Source organism: Centruroides vittatus, unplaced genomic scaffold (assembly GCF_030686945.1).
Source record: "Centruroides vittatus isolate TY-2023 unplaced genomic scaffold, ASM3068694v2 contig_1215, whole genome shotgun sequence".
Taxonomy (NCBI): Eukaryota; Metazoa; Arthropoda; class Arachnida; order Scorpiones; family Buthidae; genus Centruroides; species Centruroides vittatus.
Genome location: NW_027120777.1, coordinates 45,365 through 57,486, shown reverse-complemented (window position 1 = coordinate 57,486; position 12,122 = coordinate 45,365).

The window sequence follows — 12,122 nt, the reverse complement described above, 5'->3', positions numbered from 1 at the left end:
CTGTTAACAGTGTATTGGATATCGTATGCTTATTTCAGCACAAAGCATAATTGGTATGTTGTGCAAGTTTCTGTTCTTCTCCTCGATCCAGTCTGCATCAGCATTGTGTGTGACAGCAATGGACCAAAGAGAAGACCAATATGTTGGGAGTTCTTCTGCTGTTGGTCTGCCACTGTGCTGTGTATCAGTGTTTGTTTTGGTACTAATATGTCTATAAAAAGGTTTTTGATTGTTTGTAAATAACTTATTTTGTTGTTTTCGTAAGGTACATGTTTTGTATCGTTTGAGTCTACGTGCTGTGGCTGCGAGTTTCGCTTTAGTGTGTCGCTGTATTCTGTAATGTGTGTGTTCTGATGTTTATGTTTTGTCTGTGTTTTGATTTTCTTGAAAGTTTTCTAATTTCTTTAATTTTTATGTTATGTTGTTTTTAGTGTATTGTGCCAGCCTGCTTAATTTCTATCAAATGTCATTTATTTGTGTTTCTATTCTTCTCTGCCAGGCAGGCTTGTGATAAAACTGTGTTTTGTGTGTATCTGTCTGTGATTGTATTTTCAGTCCATGGTGTGTCACTACTGTGACTGCCCCAGCATAAACTAACTTATGAATGTCTGAGAGTGTAGATATTGAATGAATGTAGTGTGGTAGTAAGTGAGTGTTTACATAATTTAGTGTTTTGTTTTCCTACTTCCTTTGACGTGTTGATTTTTGGTATTCGTGGTCGTTGTGTGGGATCTGTACCTGTATATTTAGTGAGTGTTTCCTAAAATATAAGTGAGAGCGTATTAACTAAATCTATGTCTACGTTATCAGTGGTGGATGAAAAAGTGTCTGTAATATCATTAGTGGTAGTTGTTATGTGTGTACTGTAATCAGTGCTTGTTGCTGACAGGTTACGTGATCTTCATTAATGTTAAATGTTTCTCTTTGTTGATGTATTTGATCAGCAACCTGTTGTTTGATAAGTTCAAGTGTTGTTTGTGGAATAAGGTTGTTGTGTATAATTGTTCTTTTTTGGTCAACAACCCTTTCTTCGTTGACAGTAGAGGAGGATACTGTTGTGTAAATCTATGGTGTAGTTGTTGTCTGTATGCTGTCGTTTGTTTTGAGTTTTATGATGGTATAGTAAGTACGGATGATAAACTCGTCCATTTCATCCGTTGGCATTGTTTTCTAGCCTTTGTGGTCTGTGGATGCATTACCACAGAAATACCAAGGCTAGGTTGGTTCCTCATATCTGTTGAGGGCATTGCAGTAGCCATGCTTGGGCCGGTGCTACTTTTGCCACCGGTAACCAAGGGAGACTGTGGCCTATTTTTCGAACGTGTGCCTCTGCCTAACCTATGAACGCAAACATTGTTAACTCGGGCGACATCCGAGCCGGTATCATACTTAGATCTGGTTACTACAATGATAAATACCTTCACAGAATGTAGATGTGGTCACTCTTAGCTTCATTTCTCCCCATAGACTTTAATGGCATGGGTGTCCTTACAAAAAGCTTGTGTTCCAGCCTGCAATGCTCTATGGTTCAGTAAAATTATTGGGCTCTCCCACCACGACCAGGTGGTGACCATGGGAGAGGTATTATTATTATTTTTATTTCTGCACGATTTACATCGGAGTAAAAAATACCTCGTCCCGTAACCCACAGAAAAGAAGGTATCTGTTTCCACCCTTTTGTTGTATTAGATGCACTTTAAGTGCAAGTAGTTCCTCTTCTCCTCCCTTTTCCTCTTCTTAAAAGGTTTCCAGATGAGCATTGTGTACTAGTCTCAACAGTCGTATTGGGTAACTCTAAATTAACTGATGAATGATGTCTATCTGATAATTGCTGCGTGTGTGAAGATTGCTGTATGTCTTGAGATTGCTGCATATTATGCTTGACTGGATCTGGTGTGTTGACCACAAAGATAGTATTATCAAGCACTCTACTGAGTATGAGGGATGTGTGTATGGCTGCCTATTTCTGAAGAATGCTGATGTCAATGTTGGATTCTAATTGATCTATGTATTTCTTTATGGTTTTTGCTACTATTCTTGTTGGGATGACAGTTGTCTGTGTATTCCATAGACGGCTAACTTCAGATTTCAAAAGATGATATTTACTTAATTTTTCAATTTCTTTAGCACCAATGTTGTAATCTGATGGTACAGTTATATCTATTAAAAATGTTTTATTGCGATTTTTATCAACATAAATTAAATCCGGTCTATTGTGAGATACAGTGACATCAGTTTGTACAGGCATTTCCCATAAGATCTTGGCCGTACAATTTTCTTTAACTTGTGGCTGGATTAATGTTTTCTTTCATTTATTATTATTATGTTGGGTTAAGTGAGATATACTCGGTTAACACCGGTGGCTGTGTACTATGCCGGACCAAAGTCAAGGCATAGTAACCAAAACAGAAATTAAAGAAGTGTATCAGTGTGTGCGTCTGTATTCAGGAATTTTCTCACAATATGACATGTATTCAATATAGTGGCCTTCTGTAGTGTGATGTATGTGTTTCTATTCAATTCTAATGTGCCCAGGCTTTTGTGTAGTGTGTGTGGTATGACACCTGTAGAGGAGAGAACAACAGGTACAATAAGCACCCTATCCATCCTCCACAGATGCCTTATTTCCTGGGCGAGTTCTGTGTACTTGCTAATTTTTTCAGTGCATGTGTTTTGTATATTGTGAGTGTTTGGAATGGATATGTCTATAATGTATGTGATTTTATTGTGTTTGTCAATGAGTGTGAATTCTGGTCTGTTGTGGTAAATTGTTTTATCTGTGATTATGGCTCTGTCGTAGTACATTTTGTGCGTGTTGTTTTCCAATACTGTCTGTGGAATGTATTTGTAGTATGGTTCGTGGATGTCTACTAATTTGTGTTTGTTTGCAAGCTCTTGGTGTATTATATTTGCTACTTGATTATGTCTGTGTAAATAATCTGTCTGTGCCAAGAGCTTGCAACCAGAGGTGATGTGTTGTATAGTTTCTGGCATGATGTGACATTTTCTGCATGTGTCATTTGTGAGTGTTGTATCTTTGAGTATGTGTTTTCTGTAGTTTTTAGTATTTATGACCTGATCCTGTATGGCAAATCATGAATCCTTCCGTCTCCCCAAAGAGGCATCCCCGAGCTAACCAGCTGTTTGACGCAGTTTTGTCAACAAAATCCTGGGCCAGATCGTAAGGATGCTTGCCATGGAGTGCCTTTCGAGCCCACGATTGCTTAATGGTGTCTATGCTTTTTATATGTTGTGTTGTGTCCATATGATGTGGGTGTAAGTTTAATGGTGTGTTATTTGAGTCTGCTAGAGTTACTGCTTTTATGTAATTGTGATGTTTCTTGTTTTTTGTAGAAAAACTCTCGCAGTGACTGTATTTGTTTGTAGTGAAGGTTAACTATGTCAATCAGGCCACGTCCGCCATCTTTACGTGGAAGGGTTAATCTTTCTGTGGCGGATTTAGGATGATGTTGTTTATGCTTAGTAAGTGTTGTTCTTGTTTTCCTTTGGAGTTGCTCAAGATCAGTGTGAGTCCAATGTATAACTCCAAAAGAATATGTGAGTACTGGGATGACATATGTGTTTATTGCTTTAACTGTGTGTTTTGCATTTAATTGTGTTCTGAGAATAGCATTTAACCTACTTTGGTATTCTTTAATTAATCTTTGCTTTATTTGTGTATGTTCTGTTAGTTTGGCCTGTTGGAATCCTAAATACTTGTAGAACTCGCCCTCTTCCATGGATTCAATAATGTCTCCATTTCCAAGTGCAAAATCTTCTTTCTTCAGGATTCCTTTTTCTATGTGAAGTGTTTTGCATTTATCTAGGCCAAATTCCATTTGTATGTCCTTGGTGTATGAATGTGTGATTTGTAGGAGTTGATGAAGTTGTTTTTGTGTGGATGCATAAAGTTTTATGTCATCCATGTACAGATGAGATGTGACAGTGTAAACTGTGTTGTTTTTTTGTGTCTGATATTGTAACCATATTGCGTGTTGTTTAACATGTTGGATAATGGGTTCAGGGCTAAGCAGAACCAGAGAGGACTCAAGGAATCTCCTTGAAAAATTCCTCGCCTAATAAAAATTTGGTTTGTTTGTATGGAAGTGTTATGGGCCCTGAGATGTAGTGTTGTTCTCCAGTGCTGCATAGTGTTTTGAAAGAATGCAATGAGTGATGGATGTATTTTGTACATGTGTAGGATATGTAGCAGCCAACTGTGTGGAACACTGTCGAATGCTTTTCTGTAGTCTATATATGCCATGTGTATGTTTCTGTGTTGTCTGTGTGCTTGCCGTAGAATGACTGAATCTATGAGTAACTGTTCTTTGCATCCCCTGTGGTTTCTACGACAACCTTTTTGTTGTTCCGTTAGAATGTCGTGTTCTTCAACATGTTTGTATATTTTGTTTGCAATACAGGATGTCAATAATTTGTAGAGTGTTGGAAGACATGTAATTGGTCTGTATTGTGTGGGGTCTGTGGTATTGTTGTTTTTAGGTTTCATGTAGGTGATGCCCTGAGTAAGAAAATTTGGCATGTCTTGTGGATTGATGATGATGTGTGTTAGATGTTTAGCTAGTTCCTGGTGCAGTGATGTAAACTTTTTGTACCAGAAATTGTGAATGTTGTCTACACCAGGTGTCTTCCAGTTGTGTGTTCTGTTAACAGTGTATTGGAAATCATGTATGCTTATTTCAACACAGGGCATAGTTGGTATGTTGTGAAGTTTTTGTTCTCCTCCTCGATCCAGCCTGCATCAGCATTGTGCGTGACAGCACTGGACCAAAGAGAAGACCAATATGTTGTGAGTTCTTCTTCTGTTGGTGTGCCACTGTGCTGTGTATCAGTGTTTGCTTTGTTATTAATTTGTCTGTAAAAGAGTTTTTCATTGTTTGTAAATAATTTATTTTGTTGTTTTCGTAGTGTACATGTTTTGTATCGTTTGAGTCTACGTGCTTTGGCAGCAAGTTTTTGTTTTAGTGTATCAATGTATTCTGTAATGTGTGTGTTGTGATGTTCATGTTTTGTATGCGTTTTTATTTTCTTAAAATGTTTTTGAGCTGTTTCCTTAATTTGGGTGTTATGTTGCTTTTAGTGTATTGTGTCAGCCTGCCTAATTGCTGTCTAATGTCATTTATTTGTATTTCTATTCTTCTCTGCCAGGCAGGCTTGTGATAGAATTTTGTTTTCTGTGTGTTTGTCTGTGATTGTACTTTCAGTCCATGGTGTGTCACTACTGTGACTGCCCCAGCATAAACTAATGTATGAATGTCTGCGAGTGTAGAAATTGAATGAATGTAGTGTGGTATTAAGTGAGTGTTTACATAATTTAGTGTTTTTCCTACTTCTTTGACGTGTTGATTTTTGGTATTCGTGGTCGTTGTGTGGGATCTGTGCCTGTATATTTAGTGAGTGTTTCCTGAAATATAAGTGAGAGCGTATTAACTAAATCCATGTCTATGTTATCAGTGATGGATGAGGAAGTGTCTGTAGTATCATTGGTGGTAATTGTTGTATGTGTGTTATTATCAATGCTTGTTGCTGGATTATCCTGACAGGTTACATGATCTTCATTAATGTTAGATGTTTCTGTCTGTTGATGTATTTGATCAGCAACCTGTTGTTTGATAAGTTCAAGTGTTGTTTGTGGAATAAGGTTGTTGTGTATAATTGTTCTTTTTTGATCAACAACCCTTTGTTCGGTGACAGTGAGATGAGGATACTGTTGTGTGAATCTATGGTGTAGTTGTTGTCTGTATGCTGTCATGTTTGTTTCGAGTTTTGTGACTGTGTAATAAGTACGGATGATAAACTCGTTCATTTCTACTGTCCATTTCATCCGTTGGCGTGGTTTTCCAGCCTTTGTGGTCTGTGGATGCATTGCCACAGAAACACCAAGGCTGGGTTGGTTCCTCACATCTGTTGAGGGCATTGCAGTAGCCATGCTTGGGCCGGTGCTGCTTTCGCCACCGGTAACCAGGGGAGACTGTGGCCTATTTTTCGAACGTGAGCCTCTGCCTAACCCACGAACGCGGACCTTGTTAACCCGGGCGACGTCCGAGCCGGTATCATACTTTGATCTAGTTATCACCATAATAAATATCTCCACAGAATGTGGGTGTGGTCACTCTTAGCTTCATTTCTCCCCATAGACCTTACTGGCATGGGTGTCCCTACCAGGAGCTTATGCTCCAGCCTGTATTGCCCTATGGAGCAGTAAAATTACTGGGCTCTCCCACCACGACCAGGTGGTGACCACGGGAGAGTTATTATTATTATTATTATTATTATTATTGTTATTATTATTATTAACTCGTCTCGATTATATATATGGATTATTTTGTAATAGAAAAACGTCATACAGGTAAACAAAAAGTTATCTTACGTCTTACTTAATTTCTTCTTAAACGGAAATCCTTTTCTTACAGCATAAGATAGAACAAATGTGATGAGAACATCTGAAGAAATTGTATATGTTTATGGTTCTCTTTGCATCAGTTTATTTGTGCGATATTCATTCGTTATCATAGCAAAACGTTCTTTCTTAACTTTTTCGCTCTCTGTCCAGAAAGAGAAGAAATGATTGTGACGTAAGATGTGATCTTTTAGAATTTTATTTCTTCTCTTGTTGGAATTCTTCAAATAATATGCAGGAAACAAAATAATTAAACGTATTACAAGTATTAAATGCAAAACTTGTTATACTAGGTGTCAATAATTAGTTTCCCTATTCTGTGCAATCTGTAGAGGTAACCAATAACCGAATCACCCCAAATAGATATACAGATTATGTAAAAAGTGTTTTGCAACAAAACACGAAGTTCAAAATTTTCCACTAGCGGGCACTTTACCAGAAAGTATACGGCTCGGGACACGGTAAACAACAAACATTAATGTTAACTTACATTTTAATGTTATTTTAAACATTACAAATGAAGTCGCTGAAAACAATGACATTTACGGCACAGCAAACAAAATTTTATGTCTGAATAATCGGGCACACATTGAAGAACATTTTTTACATCAGTAAACATACTATGCAGAAAGAATAAATACATTTTACTTGTGTTATTCCTGTTCTGTTTCCTGTGGTTTCCTGTAAAGCATTTAAAGCATATTCCTAGTAGAAGTTTTTGAACTAAATTTTTGTTGTAAAATTTTCTTCTCTATTCTTTACATAGTCCAAATACGATGTTTGGTGGAAATAGCTTATTATTTACAAATTCACATTGCTCTCAATAGAGAAACTTCAAAATGGCCAGTTTGTACTTACCCTAATATAACTCCATACAGCGTTTTTTTCTACAATACCGCAGGAATATACACCATTTTTGACAGCAATGGCTAGTTCGTCGAAAGTTTTCGGAACAGACTCGGATATAGGATACGACATGAAAGACATTAAAGTTCCACTATAACTACTTATCAACACTACAACTGATAGCCACCATATTGACACGAGCAATCTGGATTTGAATCTTTTTACGTTATCCAGGTTCATTCCTAAGTACACATATTAATTATTAATATTTCTATCTGTTATTGTACTAAAGAATGGTTTACCTTGGTAAACAAACGTGCAGAATAAATTCCAGAACACACGGCTTCGTGGCCAGAATATTCCCACTTCGTCAGTCATGAAATCACGTTCGACCACTTTATGAAATACTAATCCAAATATGAATACCGTGGAGAGAATCGCGATCCACATCTACAAACAGGTTAGTTTAATCAAAATTGATCGAAAGAAATATTTATTTTTAAAAGTAGGGTTGCCAACGTTTACAGCTACAAATTCCGAACAAATTTATTTTACAATTTCTGTCTGTGTGCACTAAGAAGTCTTTTATCAGGCTCATCAGGTTTGGCCAAGTCCACAACAAAGACATGGTGAAAACGTACATTTATTATATGCCGACGCAGACTCTCTAACGCTTCAAATATACACAAACGACGTATACGAAGATTTTAAATCATTTCTTGATATTTTTGACTTTAGTAATTATCTCAAAACTCACAAATTATATAACGAAACGAACAAAAACAAACTGGGTTATTTTAAAGACGAAAAATCAATCGAAACCAATAATTGAATTTTGCTTCCTAAAACCGAAAATGTATTCTTATATTTTTGATAAACGAAACAAAAAACCTGCTAAAGGTATTAAAAAGTCTGTTATAAAAACATTTAATCATGATAAATATAAAGAAGTTTTGTTTAATACAGAATTATTAAGGCACCAACAATATGGAATTAAAAGCAAAAACCGTGTAGTAACAACATATCTACAGAATAAAATTTCACTTTCTCCCTTTTACGATAAAAAATTCATTTTAGTCAATGAAATAGGTGTGCTATCATTTGCTTACCACAGTTTCTACTTTTAATTTGCAGATTTATCATCATCTTCACAATATGGCTTTTTAATAGTATACAAAAGAAAATATACTTATGTAATACACAGTATATGTAGTAAAACTTACCCCTGTTTAAAACAAACATGAATTAAAGCGGCATCGGTAAAATTGCCAAATAATAAAACATATAAATGTAAACTTTTTGTAATTAATGATAAAATAACATTACCGACATTCAACAAATATTTTATAAATTGTGATTGTATGAAATGTAATAATAATAATTAAATATTTTATTTTTAAAAATTGTATATTTTAAAAAAAATTATCCAAAACTGAAAATCCGAAAAAGGGTTCCGCAGGGGCAGCTGGTTATGATATTTTTTGCGTTAACTGCTTTGAACTTAAACCCAATGAATTTAAAGTAATATTTGTAGATCTTGTCATCGAAATGCCAAATAGTAACTGCTATGCTAGAATTGCTCCAAAATCTTTATTGTCGTTAAATAATATAATAATAAATGCAGGAGTTATCGACTCCGATTATTGTGGAAACATCGGCGTAATGATGTATATCTTCGGACCCGAGACTGTTATTTTTGCACCTGGATCGCCAATAGCCCAAATAATATTCGAAAAAATAATGCAACCTACTTTTTTAGAAAAGGAGTCGTTAAGTAGCACCGACAGGGGCAAAATGGGCTTTGGTCACTATACCTATTCTCAGAAAGAGGGATTTGGCAACTGTGACAAAATTCTCATTTCTGAAGACTCGTGTGAAAAAGATGATGATGATTCGGGGACCTCTACCTTATCCGATTCTGGACACAAAAAATAATTTCGAGAAAGAAGGTTTATAAGGAAAATATTCTTTTGTAATGGTGATTATTTTTGTACTCAAATAATGTATCCAATTTTGTACTCAATATATATTGGTTTAGGTGATTGTAATATACTCAATTATTTTTGTACTCAAATAATGTACTCAATGTTGTACTCAATATATATTGGTTTAGGTGATTGAGTACAAAATTAAAATATTATATTCTGAATGAATACACATTTTATAATGTACCTGAATATTACATTTTTGTACTCATTCTGAATAAATACCCATTTCATTAAGTATATACTCAAATAAAGCAGGAAATAATATTAAAATGTTTATTTATTTCTTTGTAGACAAAGAACCATCCCCAATTGACTGGAAAATTTTCTTATCTTCGTCTGTAAACGAAGACACAATAAGACAATTTCACGACTTTGTTCACTGGGACACAATTAGTCAACGAGGCGATTTATCTCTCCGATTTATTTCGGATTACGCGGATAAATTAAACTGGGAGCACATATGGAAAAATTACAAATTTTCACCCACATTAATTACGTCCCATCTTGATTACGCAAAAAGGGATTTAATTTGCCAATATCAACAATTAAACAACCTTTTCCTAACAAATTATTCAGACCATCTTAATTGGAATAAAGTCGCTGAATTTCAAACTTTCTCGGTTGATTTTATTACCCTCTTCATACATAAATTTGATATTAAAAACAACTATTAAAACACCAACAATTAAAAACATCAACTTTACATAAAATAGAAGGGCACCTAAACTGGATTTTTGTTTCTCGTTATCAAAAACTTGTCCAGGACTTATCGACAAATTTCAAACTAAATTGTCTTGGTGTCACATTATAAAATATCAAAATTTAATCAGGGAATACATTGTTAGCAATCGCGAAAATTTATTCCTGTACCTAATGTCAGAAATATGTTTCAGTTTAGAAAAACTGAGAGAAAGATACAATTATTAAATGTATCCATAATGCAAAATAAAAATCTTTCAAAATAATTTCAGTATTAAATTATTTTACTTCCGTGATAATAAAACTTAATTTATATCAATCAACTTATAAATTTATTTACTTCACAAAATTATTTACTCGACAATTTTGTGATTCGTGCTACTCATTTGACTACTATTCATAGAACATCTTTAAATGTCTTTTCGTAAATTTTGTTACAAATAATTTTTCTCACTATTATTGTCTTTCTGCATTGCAAGAGTCCAGATTATACAGTTAACGATTATACAGTTACTACGATGTTTGAAATACATATTAATCGAACTTACAAGCTTTAGTAAATTTATAATGCTTTTAAAATCCGCAAATTAACTTCCTAAATATTAATATATTCTTTTTGTTTCTTTCTATATAAATTTCTTTTATAACTTCTGAACATTCCTCGAACGAGTAATATAATTTATTACTAACTTCATAAATTATTCCATCCTTGTAAACAATTATAAAACCAAATTTTCATCTCCTTTTCATATTTCATCGTTAACTTTAAAATAATGTAAAACAATAGGGAAATTATCGGGAATATCGAAAGAATAATTATTTAGCGCAGCAATACAGATATCTGTAAACTTGTACAAACGACGAGAAACAATAATTTCTATCGACGTCGTAAGTAGTAATAGAACCATATGTTTCCATGATTGCAACTTTCAATCTTAATATTAAAAGTAAATTCTAACGTTCCTTAAAAGTTTATTTATATCAAACACCGACCAATCAAATATCTTCTATAAAATAATTCATAATCGAAACAAAAATTAGTTTATAAAGTGAATTAGAAAAAATAACTAATTTTTAAAAACATTTAATAATTAATACAAAAACTTTGCCTTATTGTAATTAGAAATTAATTTAATTAAAATTTGTTATCAGTACGGCCCAAACCACTACTACTGTTACAAAAGTATTGATAACCAATATATTTGCAAAAATGTTTATTCGCAGTTACAATATAAAACATTTGTAACGAAAGTTTAAATAGAAAGAAAGTGTAAATTAAAATACTAATTATTTCCGCTGTGGTAGTACACCAATATTTTTATTTGTATATATGTCATATATATGTATACATTTCTATACTTTCTTCCTTCTTTGTTCTCGGTTCTTTTGTCTTTCAATTTCTAGAAACTTCTTAGTATGGGTGGTGAGTCACCTACTTCGAACACAAAAGAAAGGAGGTAACCCTGAGGGCAAAAGTAAGAACGGATAAGCCACTTTTAGCTGGGACGTCGAAGGAAGAAGACGCAGTGTAGTGTTCTCCAGACTGTTTTAGCCTCAGTTGGAAAGACGTTAGTTAAGCTAAGACTGAATATTTTGATCTCGGGACTTCTGGAAAGTTATAAAAAAGTTTTTGATTGAGTATATTTACGTCGTTTTTCCTCAACCATCACGAAAGAAATATTTTGGCCACCACCACCACAAGAGTGTCCACCGATTTTGGGTACCCTTCTTGTCTTATGCTATCGATATACTCGTTCTATTCTCTATCCTTTTCCTTCTTCCCTTTTTTTGTTAGCATAAGTAGTTTTTAGTTCTTTAGATATAAGACCTTTTTGTACCGCGGTAGATTAATATTGACCTTTTTTTATATTTTATTGTCGCAGGAATCGCGTAAACCGTTCTGCCTGGGTCTGAAGTTAATTGTTCGTACAAGAACACGAACGGACCACGAGGAGTATCGGAATCCATAGGAATCCTGCTTATTGTAAAGACCACGGGTGAAATAAAGAACGTTTTTATTGTATTACTTGTCATCTCTTTGTTAAATCACAGATCACCAAGTGCGTGTAATAACATACCGCAATGTTAAAAAAGAGAGAACAACAGAATTGCGTATATGACAGCTGTGTGAATAAGATTGGTGATTTTCACGAATAATTAGTATTAATTGT